This window comes from Bombina bombina, chromosome 12, assembly GCF_027579735.1.
Source record: "Bombina bombina isolate aBomBom1 chromosome 12, aBomBom1.pri, whole genome shotgun sequence".
Taxonomy (NCBI): Eukaryota; Metazoa; Chordata; class Amphibia; order Anura; family Bombinatoridae; genus Bombina; species Bombina bombina.
Window position 1 is genome coordinate 63,057,278 of NC_069510.1, and position 15,721 is coordinate 63,072,998.

Genomic DNA, 15,721 nt, shown 5'->3' on the forward strand with positions numbered 1-15,721 from the left:
GACCTCTGAAATTTAAGCAAAAAACTAAGCAGCACCATAAACCAGGGCGTAGTCCTGGCCGGTGCGCGAGACCCATTTAAACTGAAGCCATCTAGTTTAAATGGGTCTCAGCTGGTGTGCGAGACCAATTCAAACTGAAGCCATCACAAAAGACTGCTGCCAACAAGGCCCCTAAGGGGGCCAAGGGTAGTCACAGCTGGTGCGGGAGGCCCCTGCAATGAAAGCAAGAACACTAAGCAGCAGCACAAACCAGGGCCCAGTCCCGGCCTGTGCGCGAGACCCATTCAAATGGAAGCCATCTCACAAGTCTGCTGCCAACAAGGCCCCTAAAGGGGACAAGGGTAGTCGCGGCCAGTGCGGGAGGCCCCTGAAATGAAAGCAAGAACACTAAGCAGCAGCACAAACCAGGGCGCAGTCCCGGCCGGTGCGCGAGACCCATTCAAACGGAAGCCATCTCACAAGTCTGCTGCCAACAAGGCCCCTAAGGGGGCCAAGGGTAGTCGCGGCCGGTGCGGGAGGCCCCTGAAATGAAAGCAAGAACACTAAGCAGCAGCACAAACCAGGGCGCAGTCCCGGCCGGTGCGCGAGACCCATTCAAACGGAAGCCATCTCACAAGTCTGCTGTCAACAAGGCCCCTAACGGGGCCAAGGGTAGTCGCGGCCGGTGCGGGAGGCCCCTGAAATGAAAGCAAGAACACTAAGCAGCAGCACAAACCAGGGCGCAGTCCCGGCCGGTGCGCGAGACCCATTCAAACGGAAGCAATCTCACAAGTCTGCTGCCAACAAGGCCCCTAAGGGGGCCAAGGGTAGTCGCGGCCGGTGAGGGAGGCCCCTGAAATGAAAGCAAGAACACTAAGCAGCAGCACAAACCAGGGCGCAGTCCCGGCCGGTGCGCGAGACCCATTCAAACGGTAGCCATCTCACAAGTCTGCTGCAAACAAGGCCCCTAAGGGGGCCAAGGGTAGTCGCGGCCGGTGCGGGAGGCCCCTGAAATGAAAGCAAGAACACTAAGCAGCAGCACAAACCAGGGCGCAGTCCTGGCCGGTGCGCGAGACCCATTCAAACGGAAGCCATCTCACAAGTCTGCTGCCAACAAGGCCCCTAAGGGGGCCAAGGGTAGTCGCTGCCGGTGCGGGAGGCCCCTGAAATGAAAGCAAGAACACTAAGCAGCAGCAGCACAAACCAGGACGCAGTCCCGGCCGGTGCGCGAGACCCATTCAAACGGAAGCCATCTCACAAGTCTGCTGCCAACAAGGCCCCTAAGGGGGCCAAGGGTAGTTGCGGCCGGTGTGGGAGGCCCCTGAAATGAAAGCAAGAACACTAAGCAGCAGCACAAACCAGGGCGCAGTCCCGGCCGGTGCGCGAGACCCATTCAAACGGAAGCTATCTCACAAGTCTGCTGCCAACAAGGCCCCTAAGGGGGCCAAGGGTAGTCGCAGCCGGTGCGGGAGGCCCCTGAAATGAAAGCAAGAACACTAAGAAGCAGCACAAACCAGGGCGCAGTCCCGGCCGGTGCGCGAGACCCATTCAAACGGAAGCCATCTCACAAGTCTGCTGCCAACAAGGCCCCTAAGGGGGCCAAGGGTAGTCGCGGCCGGTGCGGGAGGCCCCTGAAATGAAAGCAAGAACACTAAGCAGCAGCACAAACCAGGGCGCAGTCCCGGCCGGTGCGCGAGACCCATTCAAACGGAAGCCATCTCACAAGTCTGCTGCCAACAAGGCCCCTAAGGGGGCCAAGGGTAGTCGCGGCCGGTGCGGGAGGCCCCTGAAATGAAAGCAAGAACACTAAGCAGCAGCACAAACCAGGGCGCAGTCCCGGCCGGTGCGCGAGACCCATTCAAACGGAAGCCATCTCACAAGTCTGCTGCCAACAAGGCCCCTAATGGGGCCAAGGGTAGTCGCGGCCGGTGCGGGAGGCCCCTGAAATGAAAGCAAGAACACTAAGCAGCAGCACAAACCAGGGCGCAGTCCCGGCCGGTGCGCGAGACCCATTCAAACGGAAGCCATCTCACAAGTCTGCTGCCAACAAGGCCCCTAAGGGGGCCAAGGGTAGTCGTGGCCAGTGCGGGAGGCCCCTGAAATGAAAGCAAGAACACTAAGCAGCAGCACAAACTAGGGCGCAGTCCCGGCCGGTGCGCGAGACCCATTCAAACGGAAGCCATCTCACAAGTCTGCTGCCAACAAGGCCCCTAAGGGGGCCAAGGGTAGTCGCGGCCGGTGCGGGAGGCCCCTGAAATGAAAGCAAGAACACTAAGCAGCAGCACAAACCAGGGCGCAGTCCCGGCCGGTGCGCGAGACCCATTCAAACGGAAGCCATCTCACAAGTCTGCTGCCAACAAGGTCCCTAAGGGGGCCAAGGGTAGTCGCGGCCGGTGAGGGAGGCCCCTGAAATGAAAGCAAGAACACTAAGCAGCAGCACAAACCAGGGCGCAGTCCCGGCCGGTGCGCGAGACCCATTCAAACGGAAGCCATCTCACAAGTCTGCTGCCAACAAGGCCCCTAAGGGGGCCAAGGGTAGTCGCGGCCGGTGCGGGAGGCCCCTGAAATGAAAGCTAGAACAATAAGCAGCAGCACAAACCAGGGCGCAGTCCCGGCCGGTGCACGAGACCCATTCAAACGGAAGCCATCTCACAAGTCTGCTGCCAACAAGGCCCCTAAGGGGGCCAAGGGTAGTCGCGGCCGCTGCGGGAGGCCCCTGAAATGAAAGCAAGAACACTAAGCAGCAGCACAAACCAGGGCGCAGTCCCGGCCGGTGCGCGAGACCCATTCAAACGGAAGCCATCTCACAAGTCTGCTGCCAACAAGGCCCCTAAGGGGGCCAAGGGTAGTCGCGGCCGGTGCGGGAGGCCCCTGAAAAGAAAGCAAGAACACTAAGCAGCAGCACAAACCAGGGCGCAGTCCCGGCCGGTGCGCGAGACCCATTCAAACGGAAGCCATCTCACAAGTCTGCTGCCAACAAGGCCCCTAAGGGGGCCAAGGGTAGTCGCGGCCGGTGCGGGAGGCCCCTGAAATGAAAGCAAGAACACTAAGCAGCAGCACAAACCAGGGCGCAGTCCCGGCCGGTGCGCGAGACCCATTCAAACGGAAGCCATCTCACAAGTCTGCTGCCAACAAGGCCCCTAAGGGGGCCAAGGGTAGTCGCGGCCGGTGCGGGAGGCCCCTGAAATGAAAGCAAGAACACTAAGCAGCAGCACAAACCAGGGCGCAGTCCCGGCCGGTGCGCGAGACCCATTCAAACGGAAGCCATCTCACAAGTCTGCTGCCAACAAGGCCCCTAAGGGGGCCAAGGGTAGTCGCGGCCGGTGCGGGAGGCCCCTGAAATGAAAGCAAGAACACTAAGCAGCAGCACAAACCAGGGCGCAGTCCCGGCCGGTGCGCGAGACCCATTCAAACGGAAGCCATCTCACAAGTCTGCTGCCAACAAGGCCCCTAAGGGGGCCAAGGGTAGTCGCGGCCGGTGCGGGAGGCCCCTGAAATGAAAGCAAGAACACTAAGCAGCAGCACAAACCAGGGCGAAGTCCCGGCCGGTGTGCGAGACCCATTCAAACGGAATCCATCTCACAAGTCTGCTGCCAACAAGGCCCCTAAGGGGGCCAAGGGTAGTCGCGGCCGGTGCGGGAGGCCCCTGAAATGAAAGTAAGAACACTAAGCAGCAGCACAAACCAGGGCGCAGTCCCGGCCGGTGCGCGAGACCCATTCAAACGGAAGCCATCTCACAAGTCTGCTGCCAACAAGGCCCCTAAGGGGGCCAAGGGTAGTCGCGGCCGGTGCGGGAGGCCCCTGAAATGAAAGCAAGAACACTAAGCAGCAGCACAAACCAGGGCGCAGTCCCGGCCGGTGCACGAGACCCATTCAAACGGAAGCCATCTCACAAGTCTGCTGCCAACAAGGCCCCTAAGGGGGCCAAGGGTAGTCGCGGCCGGTGCGGGAGGCCCCTGAAATGAAAGCAAGAACACTAAGCAGCAGCACAAACCAGGGCGCAGTCCCGGCCGGTGCGCGAGACCCATTCAAACTGAAGCCATCTCACAAGTCTGCTGCCAACAAGGCCCCTAAGGGGGCCAAGGGTAGTCGCGGCCGGTGAGGGAGGCCCCTGAAATGAAAGCAAGAACACTAAGCAGCAGCACAAACCAGGGCGCAGTCCCGGCCGGTGCGCGAGACCCATTCAAACGGAAGCCATCTCACAAGTCTGCTGCCAACAAGGCCTCTAAGGGGGCCAAGGGTAGTCGGGTCCGGTGCGGGAGGCCAAGGGTAGTGCGGGAGGCCAAGGGGGCCAAGGGTAGTCGCGGCCGGTGCGGGAGGCCCCTGAAATGAAAGCAAGAACACTAAGCAGCAGCACAAACCAGGGCGCAGTCCCGGCCGGTACGCGAGACCCATTCAAACGGAAGCCATCTCACAAGTCTGCTGCCAACAAGGCCCCTAAGGGGGCCAAGGGTAGTCGCGGCCGGTGCGGGAGGCCCCTGAAATGAAAGCAAGAACACTAAGCAGCAGCACAAACCAGGGCGCAGTCCCGGCCGGTGCGCGAGACCCATTCAAACAGAAGCCATCTCACAAGTCTGCTGCCAACAAGGCCCCTAAGGGGGCCAAGGGTAGTCGCGGCCGGTGCGGGAGGCCCCTGAAATGAAAGCAAGAACACTAAGCAGCAGCACAAACCAGGGCGCAGTCCCGGCCGGTGCGCGAGACCCCATTCAAACGGAAGCCATCTCACAAGTCTGCTGCCAACAAGGCCCCTAATGGGGCCAAGGGTAGTCGCGGCCGGTGCGGGAGGCCCCTGAAATGAAAGCAAGAACACTAAGCAGCAGCACAAACCAGGGCGCAGTCCCGGCCGGTGCGCGAGACCCATTCAAACGGAAGCCATCTCACAAGTCTGCTGCCAACAAGGCCCCTAAGGGGGCCAAGGGTAGTCGTGGCCAGTGCGGGAGGCCCCTGAAATGAAAGCAAGAACACTAAGCAGCAGCACAAACTAGGGCGCAGTCCCGGCCGGTGCGCGAGACCCATTCAAACGGAAGCCATCTCACAAGTCTGCTGCCAACAAGGCCCCTAAGGGGGCCAAGGGTAGTCGCGGCCGGTGCGGGAGGCCCCTGAAATGAAAGCAAGAACACTAAGCAGCAGCACAAACCAGGGCGCAGTCCCGGCCGGTGCGCGAGACCCATTCAAACGGAAGCCATCTCACAAGTCTGCTGCCAACAAGGTCCCTAAGGGGGCCAAGGGTAGTCGCGGCCGGTGAGGGAGGCCCCTGAAATGAAAGCAAGAACACTAAGCAGCAGCACAAACCAGGGCGCAGTCCCGGCCGGTGCGCGAGACCCATTCAAACGGAAGCCATCTCACAAGTCTGCTGCCAACAAGGCCCCTAAGGGGGCCAAGGGTAGTCGCGGCCGGTGCGGGAGGCCCCTGAAATGAAAGCTAGAACAATAAGCAGCAGCACAAACCAGGGCGCAGTCCCGGCCGGTGCACGAGACCCATTCAAACGGAAGCCATCTCACAAGTCTGCTGCCAACAAGGCCCCTAAGGGGGCCAAGGGTAGTCGCGGCCGCTGCGGGAGGCCCCTGAAATGAAAGCAAGAACACTAAGCAGCAGCACAAACCAGGGCGCAGTCCCGGCCGGTGCGCGAGACCCATTCAAACGGAAGCCATCTCACAAGTCTGCTGCCAACAAGGCCCCTAAGGGGGCCAAGGGTAGTCGCGGCCGGTGCGGGAGGCCCCTGAAAAGAAAGCAAGAACACTAAGCAGCAGCACAAACCAGGGCGCAGTCCCGGCCGGTGCGCGAGACCCATTCAAACGGAAGCCATCTCACAAGTCTGCTGCCAACAAGGCCCCTAAGGGGGCCAAGGGTAGTCGCGGCCGGTGCGGGAGGCCCCTGAAATGAAAGCAAGAACACTAAGCAGCAGCACAAACCAGGGCGCAGTCCCGGCCGGTGCGCGAGACCCATTCAAACGGAAGCCATCTCACAAGTCTGCTGCCAACAAGGCCCCTAAGGGGGCCAAGGGTAGTCGCGGCCGGTGCGGGAGGCCCCTGAAATGAAAGCAAGAACACTAAGCAGCAGCACAAACCAGGGCGCAGTCCCGGCCGGTGCGCGAGACCCATTCAAACGGAAGCCATCTCACAAGTCTGCTGCCAACAAGGCCCCTAAGGGGGCCAAGGGTAGTCGCGGCCGGTGCGGGAGGCCCCTGAAATGAAAGCAAGAACACTAAGCAGCAGCACAAACCAGGGCGCAGTCCCGGCCGGTGCGCGAGACCCATTCAAACGGAAGCCATCTCACAAGTCTGCTGCCAACAAGGCCCCTAAGGGGGCCAAGGGTAGTCGCGGCCGGTGCGGGAGGCCCCTGAAATGAAAGCAAGAACACTAAGCAGCAGCACAAACCAGGGCGAAGTCCCGGCCGGTGTGCGAGACCCATTCAAACGGAATCCATCTCACAAGTCTGCTGCCAACAAGGCCCCTAAGGGGGCCAAGGGTAGTCGCGGCCGGTGCGGGAGGCCCCTGAAATGAAAGTTAGAACACTAAGCAGCAGCACAAACCAGGGCGCAGTCCCGGCCGGTGCGCGAGACCCATTCAAACGGAAGCCATCTCACAAGTCTGCTGCCAACAAGGCCCCTAAGGGGGCCAAGGGTAGTCGCGGCCGGTGCGGGAGGCCCCTGAAATGAAAGCAAGAACACTAAGCAGCAGCACAAACCAGGGCGCAGTCCCGGCCGGTGCACGAGACCCATTCAAACGGAAGCCATCTCACAAGTCTGCTGCCAACAAGGCCCCTAAGGGGGCCAAGGGTAGTCGCGTCCGGTGCGGGAGGCCCCTGAAATGAAAGCAAGAACACTAAGCAGCAGCACAAACCAGGGCGCAGTCCCGGCCGGTGCGCGAGACCCATTCAAACGGAAGCCATCTCACAAGTCTGCTGCCAACAAGGCCCCTAAGGGGGCCAAGGGTAGTCGCGGCCGGTGAGGGAGGCCCCTGAAATGAAAGCAAGAACACTAAGCAGCAGCACAAACCAGGGCGCAGTCCCGGCCGGTGCGCGAGACCCATTCAAACGGAAGCCATCTCACAAGTCTGCTGCCAACAAGGCCTCTAAGGGGGCCAAGGGTAGTCGGGTCCGGTGCGGGAGGCCAAGGGTAGTGCGGGAGGCCAAGGGGGCCAAGGGTAGTCGCGGCCGGTGCGGGAGGCCCCTGAAATGAAAGCAAGAACACTAAGCAGCAGCACAAACCAGGGCGCAGTCCCGGCCGGTACGCGAGACCCATTCAAACGGAAGCCATCTCACAAGTCTGCTGCCAACAAGGCCCCTAAGGGGGCCAAGGGTAGTCGCGGCCGGTGCGGGAGGCCCCTGAAATGAAAGCAAGAACACTAAGCAGCAGCACAAACCAGGGCGCAGTCCCGGCCGGTGCGCGAGACCCATTCAAACAGAAGCCATCTCACAAGTCTGCTGCCAACAAGGCCCCTAAGGGGGCCAAGGGTAGTCGCGGCCGGTGCGGGAGGCCAAGGGTAGTGCGGGAGGCCAAGGGTAGTCGCGGCCGGTGCGGGAGGCCCCTGAAATGAAAGCAAGAACACTAAGCAGCAGCACAAACCAGGGCGCAGTCCCGGCCGGTGCGTGAGACCCATTCAAACGGAAGCCATCTCACAAGTCTGCTGCCAACAAGGCCCCTAAGGGGGCAAAGGGTAGTCGCGGCCGGTGCGGGAGGCCCCTGAAATGAAAGCAAGAACACTAAGCAGCAGCACAAACCAGGGCGCAGTCCCGGCCGGTGCGCGAGACCCATTCAAACGGAAGCCATCTCACAAGTCTGCTGCCAACAAGGCCCCTAAGGGGGCCAAGGGTAGTCGCGGCCGGTGCGGGAGGCCCCTGAAATGAAAGCAAGAACACTAAGCAGCAGCACAAACCAGGGCGCAGTCCCGGCCGGTGCGCGAGACCCATTCAAACGGAAGCCATCTCACAAGTCTGCTGCCAACAAGGCCCCTAAGGGGGCCAAGGGTAGTCGCGGCCGGTGCGTGAGGCCCCTGAAATGAAAGCAAGAACACTAAGCAGCAGCACAAACCAGGGCGCAGTCCCGGCCGGTGCGCGAGACCCATTCAAACGGAAGCCATCTCACAAGTCTGCTGCCAACAAGGCCCCTAAGGGGGCCAAGGGTAGTCGCGGCCGGTGCGGGAGGCCCCTGAAATGAAAGCAAGAACACTAAGCAGCAGCACAAACCAGGGCGCAGTCCCGGCCGGTGCGCGAGACCCATTCAAACGGAAGCCATCTCACAAGTCTGCTGCCAACAAGGCCCCTAAGGGGGCCAAGGGTAGTCGCGGCCGGTGCGGGAGGCCCCTGAAATGAAAGCAAGAACACTAAGCAGCAGCACAAACCAGGGCGCAGTCCCGGCCGGTGCGCGAGACCCATTCAAACGGAAGCCATCTCACAAGTCTGCTGCCAACAAGGCCCCTAAGGGGGCCAAGGGTAGTCGCGGCCGGTGCGGGAGGCCCCTGAAATGAAAGCAAGAACACTAAGCAGCAGCACAAACCAGGGCGCAGTCCCGGCCGGTGCGCGAGACCCATTCAAACGGAAGCCATCTCACAAGTCTGCTGCCAACAAGGCCCCTAAGGGGGCCAAGGGTAGTCGCGGCCGGTGCGGGAGGCCCCTGAAATGAAAGCAAGAACACTAAGCAGCAGCACAAACCAGGGCGCAGTCCCGGCCGGTGCGCGAGACCCATTCAAACTGAAGCCATCTCACAAGTCTGCTGCCAACAAGGCCCCTAAGGGGGCCAAGGGTAGTCGCGGCCGGTGCGGGAGGCCCCTGAAATGAAAGCAAGAACACTAAGCAGCAGCACAAACCAGGGCGCAGTCCCGGCCGGTGCGCGAGACCCATTCAAACGGAAGCCATCTCACAAGTCTGCTGCCAACAAGGCCCCTAAGGGGGCCAAGGGTAGTCGCGGCCGGTGCGGGAGGCCCCTGAAATGAAAGCAAGAACACTAAGCAGCAGCACAAACCAGGGCGCAGTCCCGGCCGGTGCGCGAGACCCATTCAAACGGAAGCCATCTCACAAGTCTGCTGCCAACAAGGCCCCTAAGGGGGCCAAGGGTAGTCGCGGCCGGTGCGGGAGGCCCCTGAAATGAAAGCAAGAACACTAAGCAGCAGCACAAACCAGGGCGCAGTCCCGGCCGGTGCGCGAGACCCATTCAAATGGAAGCCATCTCACAAGTCTGCTGCCAACAAGGCCCCTAAGGGGGCCAAGGGTAGTCGCGGCCGGTGCGGGAGGCCCCTGAAATGAAAGCAAGAACACTAAGCAGCAGCACAAACCAGGGCGCAGTCCCGGCCGGTGCGTGAGACCCATTCAAACGGAAGCCATCTCACAAGTCTGCTGCCAACAAGGCCCCTAAGGGGGCCAAGGGTAGTCGCGGCCGGTGCGGGAGGCCCCTGAAATGAAAGCAAGAACACTAAGCAGCAGCACAAACCAGGGCGCAGTCCAGGCCGGTGCGCGAGACCCATTCAAACGGAAGCCATCTCACAAGTCTGCTGCCAACAAGGCCCCTAAGGGGGCCAAGGGTAGTCGCGGCCGGTGCGGGAGGCCCCTGAAATGAAAGCAAGAACACTAAGCAGCAGCACAAACCAGGGCGCAGTCCCGGCCGGTGCGCGAGACCCATTCAAACGGAAGCCATCTCACAAGTCTGCTGCCAACAAGGCCCCTAAGGGGGCCAAGGGTAGTCGCGGCCGGTGCGGGAGGCCCCTGAAATGAAAGCAAGAACACTAAGCAGCAGCACAAACCAGGGCGCAGTCCTGGCCGGTGCGCGAGACCCATTCAAACGGAAGCCATCTCACAAGTCTGCTGCCAACAAGGCCCCTAAGGGGGCCAAGGGTAGTCGCGGCCGGTGCGGGAGGCCCCTGAAATGAAAGCAAGAACACTAAGCAGCAGCAGCACAAACCAGGGCGCAGTCCCGGCCGGTGCGCGAGACCCATTCAAACGGAAGCCATCTCACAAGTCTGCTGCCAACAAGGCCCCTAAGGGGGCCAAGGGTAGTCGCGGCCGGTGCGGGAGGCCCCTGAAATGAAAGCAAGAACACTAAGCAGCAGCACAAACCAGGGCGCAGTCCCGGCCGGTGCGCGAGACCCATTCAAACGGAAGCCATCTCACAAGTCTGCTGCCAACAAGGCCCCTAAGGGGGCCAAGGGTAGTCGCAGCCGGTGCGGGAGGCCCCTGAAATGAAAGCAAGAACACTAAGCAGCAGCACAAACCAGGGCGCAGTCCCGGCCGGTGCGCGAGACCCATTCAAACGGAAGCCATCTCACAAGTCTGCTGCCAACAAGGCCCCTAAGGGGGCCAAGGGTAGTCGCGGCCCGTGCGGGAGGCCCCTGAAATGAAAGCAAGAACACTAAGCAGCAGCACAAACCAGGGCGCAGTCCCGGCCGGTGCGCGAGACCCATTCAAACGGAAGCCATCTCACAAGTCTGCTGCCAACAAGGCCCCTAAGGGGGCCAAGGGTAGTCGCGGCCGGTGCGGGAGGCCCCTGAAATGAAAGCAAGAACACTAAGCAGCAGCACAAACCAGGGCGCAGTCCCGGCTGGTGCGCGAGACCCATTCAAACGGAAGCCATCTCACAAGTCTGCTGCCAACAAGGCCCCTAATGGGGCCAAGGGTAGTCGCGGCCGGTGCGGGAGGCCCCTGAAATGAAAGCAAGAACACTAAGCAGCAGCACAAACCAGGGCGCAGTCCCGGCCGGTGCGCGAGACCCATTCAAACGGAAGCCATCTCACAAGTCTGCTGCCAACAAGGCCCCTAAGGGGGCCAAGGGTAGTCGCGGCCGGTGCGGGAGGCCCCTGAAATGAAAGCAAGAACACTAAGCAGCAGCACAAACTAGGGCGCAGTCCCGGCCGGTGCGCGAGACCCATTCAAACGGAAGCCATCTCACAAGTCTGCTGCCAACAAGGCCCCTAAGGGGGCCAAGGGTAGTCGCGGCCGGTGCGGGAGGCCCCTGAAATGAAAGCAAGAACACTAAGCAGCAGCACAAACCAGGGCGCAGTCCCGGCCGGTGCGCGAGACCCATTCAAACGGAAGCCATCTCACAAGTCTGCTGCCAACAAGGCCCCTAAGGGGGCCAAGGGTAGTCGCGGCCGGTGAGGGAGGCCCCTGAAATGAAAGCAAGAACACTAAGCAGCAGCACAAACCAGGGCGCAGTCCCGGCCGGTGCGCGAGACCCATTCAAACGGAAGCCATCTCACAAGTCTGCTGCCAACAAGGCCCCTAAGGGGGCCAAGGGTAGTCGCGGCCGGTGCGGGAGGCCCCTGAAATGAAAGCTAGAACACTAAGCAGCAGCACAAACCAGGGCGCAGTCCCGGCCGGTGCACGAGACCCATTCAAACGGAAGCCATCTCACAAGTCTGCTGCCAACAAAGCCCCTAAGGGGGCCAAGGGTAGTCGCGGCCGGTGCGGGAGGCCCCTGAAATGAAAGCAAGAACACTAAGCAGCAGCACAAACCAGGGCGCAGTCCCGGCCGGTGCGCGAGACCCATTCAAACGGAAGCCATCTCACAAGTCTGCTGCCAACAAGGCCCCTAAGGGGGCCAAGGGTAGTCGCGGCCGGTGCGGGAGGCCCCTGAAAAGAAAGCAAGAACACTAAGCAGCAGCACAAACCAGGGCGCAGTCCCGGCCGGTGCGCGAGACCCATTCCAACGGAAGCCATCTCACAAGTCTGCTGCCAACAAGGCCCCTAAGGGGGCCAAGGGTAGTCGCGGCCGGTGCGGGAGGCCCCTGAAATGAAAGCAAGAACACTAAGCAGCAGCACAAACCAGGGCGCAGTCCCGGCCGGTGCGCGAGACCCATTTAAACGGAAGCCATCTCACAAGTCTGCTGCCAACAAGGCCCCTAAGGGGGCCAAGGGTAGTCGCGGCCGGTGCGGGAGGCCCTGAAATGAAAGCAAGAACACTAAGCAGCAGAACAAACCAGGGCGCAGTCCCGGCCGGTGCGCGAGACCCATTCAAACGGAAGCCATCTCACAAGTCTGCTGCCAACAAGGCCCCTAAGGGGGCCAAGGGTAGTCGCGGCCGGTGCGGGAGGCCCCTGAAATGAAAGCAAGAACACTAAGCAGCAGCACAAACCAGGGCGCAGTCCCGGCCGGTGCGCGAGACCCATTCAAACGGAATCCATCTCACAAGTCTGCTGCCAACAAGGCCCCTAAGGGGGCCAAGGGTAGTCGCGGCCGGTGCGGGAGGCCCCTGAAATAAAAGCAAGAAAACTAAGCAGCAGCACAAACCAGGGCGCAGTCCCGGCCGGTGCGCGAGACCCATTCAAACGGAAGCCATCTCACAAGTCTGCTGCCAACAAGGCCCCTAAGGGGGCCAAGGGTAGTCGCGGCCGGTGCGGGAGGCCCCTGAAATGAAAGCAAGAACACTAAGCAGCAGCACAAACCAGGGCGCAGTCCCGGCCGGTGCGCGAGACCCATTCAAACGGAAGCCATCTCACAAGTCTGCTGCCAACAAGGCCCCTAAGGGGGCCAAGGGTAGTCGCGGCCGGTGCGGGAGGCCCCTGAAATGAAAGCAAGAACACTAAGCAGCAGCACAAACCAGGGCGCAGTCCCGGCCGGTGCGCGAGACCCATTCAAACAGAAGCCATCTCACAAGTCTGCTGCCAACAAGGCCCCTAAGGGGGCCAAGGGTAGTCGCGGCCGGTGAGGGAGGCCCCTGAAATGAAAGCAAGAACACTAAGCAGCAGCACAAACCAGGGCGCAGTCCCGGCCGGTGCGCGAGACCCATTCAAACGGAAGCCATCTCACAAGTCTGCTGCCAACAAGGCCTCTAAGGGGGCCAAGGGTAGTCGGGTCCGGTGCGGGAGGCCAAGGGTAGTGCGGGAGGCCAAGGGGGCCAAGGGTAGTCGCGGCCGGTGCGGGAGGCCCCTGAAATGAAAGCAAGAACACTAAGCAGCAGCACAAACCAGGGCGCAGTCCCGGCCGGTGCGCAAGACCCATTCAAACGGAAGCCATCTCACAAGTCTGCTGCCAACAAGGCCCCTAAGGGGCCCAAGGGTAGTCGCGGCCGGTGCGGGAGGCCCCTGAAATGAAAGCAAGAACACTAAGCAGCAGCACAAACCAGGGTGCAGTCCCGGCCGGTGCGCGAGACCCATTCAAACAGAAGCCATCTCACAAGTCTGCTGCCAACAAGGCCCCTAAGGGGGCCAAGGGTAGTCGCGGCCGGTGAGGGAGGCCCCTGAAATGAAAGCAAGAACACTAAGCAGCACCACAAACCAGGGCGCAGTCCCGGCCGGTGCGCGAGACCCACTCAAACGGAAGCCATCTCACAAGTCTGCTGCCAACAAGGCCTCTAAGGGGGCCAAGGGTAGTCGGGTCCGGTGCGGGAGGCCAAGGGTAGTGCGGGAGGCCAAGGGGGCCAAGGGTAGTCGCGGCCGGTGCGGTCGGCCCCTGAAATGAAAGCAAGAACACTAAGCAGCAGCACAAACCAGGGCGCAGTCCCGGCCGGTGCGCGAGACCCATTCAAACGGAAGCCATCTCACAAGTCTGCTGCCAACAAGGCCCCTAAGGGGGCCAAGGGTAGTCACGGCCGGTGCGGGAGGCCCCTGAAATGAAAGCAAGAACACTAAGCAGCAGCACAAACCAGGGCGCAGTCCCGGCCGGTGCGCGAGACCCATTCAAACGGAAGCCATCTCACAAGTCTGCTGCCAACAAGGCCCCTAAGGGGGCCAAGGGTAGTCGCGGCCGGTGCGGGAGGCCCCTGAAATGAAAGCAAGAACACTAAGCAGCAGCACAAACCAGGGCGCAGTCCCGGCCGGTGCGCGAGACCCATTCAAACGGAAGCCATCTCACAAGTCTGCTGCCAACAAGGCCCCTAAGGGGGCCAAGGGTAGTCGCGGCCGGTGCGGGAGGCCCCTGAAATGAAAGCAAGAACACTAAGCAGCAGCACAAACCAGGGCGCAGTCCCGGCCGGTGCGCGAGACCCATTCAAACGGAAGCCATCTCACAAGTCTGCTGCCAACAAGGCCCCTAAGGGGGCCAAGGGTAGTCGCGGCCGGTGCGGGAGGCCCCTGAAATGAAAGCAAGAACACTAAGCAGCAGCACAAACCAGGGCGCAGTCCCGGCCGGTGCGCGAGACCCATTCAAACGGAAGCCATCTCACAAGTCTGCTGCCAACAAGGCCCCTAAGGGGGCCAAGGGTAGTCGCGGCCGGTGCGGGAGGCCCCTGAAATGAAAGCAAGAACACTAAGCAGCAGCACAAACCAGGGCGCAGTCCCGGCCGGTGCGCGAGACCCATTCAAACGGAAGCCATCTCACAAGTCTGCTGCCAACAAGGCCCCTAAGGGGGCCAAGGGTAGTCGCGGCCGGTGCGGGAGGCCCCTGAAATGAAAGCAAGAACACTAAGCAGCAGCACAAACCAGGGCGCAGTCCCGGCCGGTGCGCAAGACCCATTCAAACGGAAGCCATCTCACAAGTCTGCTGCCAACAAGGCCCCTAAGGGGACCAAGGGTAGTCGCGGCCGGTGCGGGAGGCCCCTGAAATGAAAGCAAGAACACTAAGCAGCAGCACAAACCAGGGCGCAGTCCCGGCCGGTGCGCGAGACCCATTCAAACGGAAGCCATCTCACAAGTCTGCTGCCAACAAGGCCCCTAAGGGGGCCAAGGGTAGTCGCGGCCGGTGCGGGAGGCCCCTGAAATGAAAGCAAGAACACTAAGCAGCAGCACAAACCAGGGCGCAGTCCCGGCCGGTGCGCGAGACCCATTCAAACGGAAGCCATCTCACAAGTCTGCTGCCAACAAGGCCCCTAAGGGGGCCAAGGGTAGTCGCGGCCGGTGCGGGAGGCCCCTGAAATGAAAGCAAGAACACTAAGCAGCAGCACAAACCAGGGCGCAGTCCCGGCCGGTGCGCGAGACCCATTCAAACGGAAGCCATCTCACAAGTCTGCTGCCAACAAGGCCCCTAAGGGGGCCAAGGGTAGTCGCGGCCGGTGCGGGAGGCCCTGAAATGAAAGCAAGAACACTAAGCAGCAGAACAAACCAGGGCGCAGTCCCGGCCGGTGCGCGAGACCCATTCAAACGGAATCCATCTCACAAGTCTGCTGCCAACAAGGCCCCTAAGGGGGCCAAGGGTAGTCGCGGCCGGTGCGGGAGGCCCCTGAAATGAAAGCAAGAAAACTAAGCAGCAGCACAAACCAGGGCGCAGTCCCGGCCGGTGCGCGAGACCCATTCAAACGGAAGCCATCTCACAAGTCTGCTGCCAACAAGGCCCCTAAGGGGGCCAAGGGTAGTCGCGGCCGGTGCGGGAGGCCCCTGAAATGAAAGCAAGAACACTAAGCAGCAGCACAAACCAGGGCGCAGTCCCGGCCGGTGCGCGAGACCCATTCAAACAGAAGCCATCTCACAAGTCTGCTGCCAACAAGGCCCCTAAGGGGGCCAAGGGTAGTCGCGGCCGGTGAGGGAGGCCCCTGAAATGAAAGCAAGAACACTAAGCAGCAGCACAAACCAGGGCGCAGTCCCGGCCGGTGCGCGAGACCCATTCAAACGGAAGCCATCTCACAAGTCTGCTGCCAACAAGGCCTCTAAGGGGGCCAAGGGTAGTCGCGGCCGGTGCGGGAGGCCAAGGGTAGTGCGGGAGGCCAAGGGGGCCAAGGGTAGTCGCGGCCGGTGCGGGAGGCCCCTGAAATGAAAGCAAGAACACTAAGCAGCAGCACAAACCAGGGCGCAGTCCCGGCCGGTGCGCGAGACCCATTCAAACGGAAGCCATCTCACAAGTCTGCTGCCAACAAGGCCCCTAAGGGGGCCAAGGGTAGTCG